This window comes from Suricata suricatta, chromosome 2 (genome assembly GCF_006229205.1).
Source record: "Suricata suricatta isolate VVHF042 chromosome 2, meerkat_22Aug2017_6uvM2_HiC, whole genome shotgun sequence".
NCBI lineage: Eukaryota > Metazoa > Chordata > Mammalia > Carnivora > Herpestidae > Suricata > Suricata suricatta.
The window spans coordinates 182,544,978-182,549,278 of NC_043701.1; positions in this window are offsets into that span (position 1 = coordinate 182,544,978).

The following is a 4,301-nucleotide window of genomic DNA, read 5'->3' on the forward strand; positions in this document are numbered from 1 at the left end:
ATAATCTTGGCGAAGAACAAAGTTGAAAACTCTCACTTCTGGATTTCGTAAGTTGGCTACAAGTTATAGTAACCACTTAACAATATTGTCTTCCAACCTACGGAATGTGGAATTTCTCTCAACTTATTTAGAACTTTAAAAAATTGCTCTAAAAAATATCTTCTTTTTTTAAATGTTTATTTATTTTTGAGAAAGAGACAGATTGGGGGATGAGCAGAGAGAGAGAGAGAGAGACACAGAATCAGAAGCAGACTCCAGGCTCCAAGCTGTCAGCACAGAGCCCAACTCGGGGCTAGAACTCATGAACCGTGAAATCATGACCTGAGCCAAAGTTGGACACTTAACTGACTGAACCACCCAGGCGCCCCTGTTTGTTAATTGTTGACTTTTGAGAGTTTTTTTTATGTCATAGATAGAAATCCTTTATAATAAATGTGCTTTGCAAATATTTTCTCCAGGTGAGGGGCTTGGCTTTTCATTCTCTTAATAGTGTCTTTTGCAGAAATGTTAATTTTAACGAAGATGAACTTATCTGTTTTTTCTTACAAAGATTGTATTTTCAGTGTTGTATCTAAAAGTTATCACAGACTCGAGGTCACCTCAGTTTTCCCCCATGTTATTTCTAGAAGTTTATAGTTTTGTCTTTTACATTTACGTATATGATCCCGTTTGAATCAACTTCTGCAAATGGCATGAGGTCTGTGTTTGGATTAGTAATTTTATTACATATGGCTGTCCAGCAGTTCCAACACCATTTACTGAAAAGACTCTATTTTCTCGAAATTTCCTTTGCTCCTTTGTGACGGATTGATTGATTATATTTGTATGTGGATCTATTTCTGGGCTCTGTACTCTGTTCCATTGATCTATGTATCAATTCTATTTATTTATCTATCTAAACCACACTGTTTTTTTGATTTTAATTTAATTTTTTTACGTTATTTTAGTTCCAGTTCATTAACATACAGTGCTCTATTGGGTTCCGTATACAATATACTGGGTCTACAGTTCTATACCTCACCCAGTTCTCATCACAAGCTCACTCCTTAACCCCATCACCTATTTCACCCCTCCCCCCCGCCGCCACCCCTGTTTTAACCTCCGTGTTCTTTAGTTAAGAGTGTATTTCTTGGGTTGTATCTCTCTCTCAGTTTTTTTTCTTTGCTTGTTTGTTTTGTTTCTTAAATTCTACACATGCATGAACTCGTGTGGTATTTGTCTTTCTCTGACTGATTTACTTCACTTGGCATTGTACTCTCTAGATCCATCTCTAGATCATTGCAAATAGCAAGACTTCATTCTTTGTTACGGCTGAACAATATTTCATTGTATATACACCCTTCTTCTTTATCCATTCATCAGTAGGGACCCTGGGCTGCTTCTGTATCTCTGCTATTGTCGATAATGCTGCTTAAACAGGGACACGTGTATCCCTTTGAATGAGTGTTTCTGTATTGTTTGGGTAAATGCCCCCTGGTGTAATTGCTGGATTGATGGCTGGATTGTAGGATTGAGGTTCTATTTTTAACTTTCTGAGGAACCTCCACACTGTTTTCCAGAGTGGATGCACCACTTTGCCTTCCTACCACCACTGCGAGAGGGTTCCTTTTTCTCCAAATCCTCACAACACCTGTTTCTTGTCTTTTTTTAGCCATTCTGACAGGTGTGAGGTGATGTTTCATTGTTTTGATTTGCATTTCGCTGATAATGAGTGATGTTGAGCGTCTTTTCACATGCCTGTTGGCCATGCATATGTCTTCTTGGGAGAAATGGCTGTTCAGGTCCTCTGCTCATTTTTAATCAGATTGTTTGGGATTTTTGTTTTTTGGTGTTGAGTTTTGTAAGTTCTTTGTGTGTTTTGGATACTAGCCCTTTATTGGATATGTCATTTGCAAATATCTTCGCCCATTCCGTAGGCTGCCTTTTAGTTTTGGTGATTATTTCCTTTGCTGGGCAGAAACCTTTAATCTTGATGAGGTCCCACTAGTTTGTTTTTGTTTTTGTTTCCCTGGCCTCAGGAGACATTATAGAAAAAAGTTGCTTCAGCTAATGTCAAAGAAGTTACTCTTCAAGGATTTTTATGATTTCACGTCTCACATTTAGTCTTTCATCCATTTTGAGTTTGTTTTTGTGTGTGGTGTAAGAAAGTGGTCAGGTTCATTTTTCTGTATCTTGCTGTCCAGTTTTCCCAACACCATTTGTGGAAGAGACTGTCTTTTTTCCAGTGGATATTCTTTCCTGCTTTGCCAAAGACTAATTGGCCATCTCATTGAATACCACACTGTTTTGATTCCTGTAGGTCTCCACTAAGTCTTGAATTGGGCAATGTCAGTCCTCTGACTGCTCTTCTTTACTGTCGTCTTGACTCTTCTGATTTTTCGTATAAATCTAGAATTTCTTGTTGATATCTATGGAATAACTTGCTGGAGTTTTGATAGGAATTGTACTGAATCTATAGGTCAAATTGGGAAGAACTGACATCTTAACAATATCGATTCTCTTATCCAGGACACAGAATACCTCTCCGTGTATTCAGATCTTCTTTTATTTCTCTCCTTACAGTATTGTGAAATTCATCACATAGATCTTGTACATATTTTGTTAGGTTTGTATCTAAGTATTTAATTTTCTTTTGCTGCTGTATTTTTAATTTCAAACCCTTAATTTTTTTTAAACATTTATTTATTTTTTAGACACAGAGAGAGAAAGAGAGGCAGAGAGAGGGAAACAGAATCTGAAGCAGGCTCCAGGCTCTGAGCTGTCAGCACAAAGCCCGACACAGGGCTCAAACTTATGAATTGTGAGATCATGGCCTGAGCCAAAGTCAAATGCTTAACTGACTGAGCCGCCCAGGTGTCCTTTCATTTCAAATTCTAATTGCTCATGGCTGGTGTATAGATAGGAAAGTGACTGACTTTCATATATTAACCTTATATCATAAAACCTTACTATGATCACATCTTAATACTAGGAAGGTTTTGGGTCAGTCCTTTGGGATTCTACATAGACAGTCATTTCATCTTTGAACAAAGACAGTTGAATTGCTTCCTTCCCAATCTATGTGTGATTTATTTACTTTTCTTGTCCTATTTCATTAGTTGACACTTCCAGTACATTGTTGAAAAGGAAAGCAGGAAGGAGACACCCTTGCCTTGTTCCCCATCTTGGGGAGAAAGCATCTAGTTTCTCACCATTGTATGGTCTGCATGAAACCTGCAGATACATGTGGTGCAATCATAATCAGACGAGACTTTCAGTCAATGAGCAGTGACATTTCTCTCCATTTATTTGTTTATTTAAAAGTTTTTTTGACTATCCATTTTTGAGAGAGAGGGAGCATGCACGCTCACTCTCAGGGAGGGGCAGAGAGAAAGAACACAGCATCTGAAGCAGGCTCCAGGATCTGAGCAATCAGCACAGAGCCCAACACAGGGCTCGAATCCAATGACCAGAAAGTCAGATGCTTAACCAACTGAGCCTCCGAAGTGCCCTAAGTGCCCCCGTCTTCATTTATTTATTCTTTCATTTCAGCAGAGTTTTTTTTTTGTTTTGTTTTGTTTTGTTTTGTTTTTAGTTTTCAGCATAAAAAGTCTTTCACTACATTTGTTCAACTTATTGCTAGGTACTTTATTCTTTTTGATGCTTTCCCGTATAGTCACTTTCTTAATTTTATTTTCAGATTTCTTATTTTTCTTATTGGCAATATGAAGAAGTACCATGGATTTCTGTGTTTGTTCATTAGCTCTCCAGCTTTCCCAAGGATTCTTTGGGATTTTCTATCTACATATTAGGGTCTCTGTGAATGAAGACAGTTTTACTTCTTCGTTTTCAATCTGGACACTTTTGATTTCTTTTTCTTGCCTGAGCGTGCTGGCTAGAAATCTAGAACAAGAGTGTGTAGAAATGGTGAGTGGGGCATCCTTGTCTTTTTCACACATTTAAGGGGAAGGCATCCCGTCTTTCATCATCAAGGATGATGTTTGCTGTAGGCTTTTCATAAATGTTCTTTCTCAGTTTGGGGAAGTTCCTGTCTCTTCATGAATGGAAGTACTTTCTTTGGCTTTTGCATGTGGCTGTGAGCCATGTGACCACCAAAAGATAAGGCGGGCAGAAGGAGAATGGTGGAGGTCCTGGATCAAGTCAACGCTCGGTCCCACCATACCTCTCAGCATCTAGTTATGCGAACCAGCAGATGTCTTTATAGTTGAAGGCTGGTCGAGTTAGTTTTCTGTTACATTTAACAAGAAACCTCCTCCCTGACAATCTGCGTTCTCCAAGCAGTCTTCCCGATCCACCAGCCC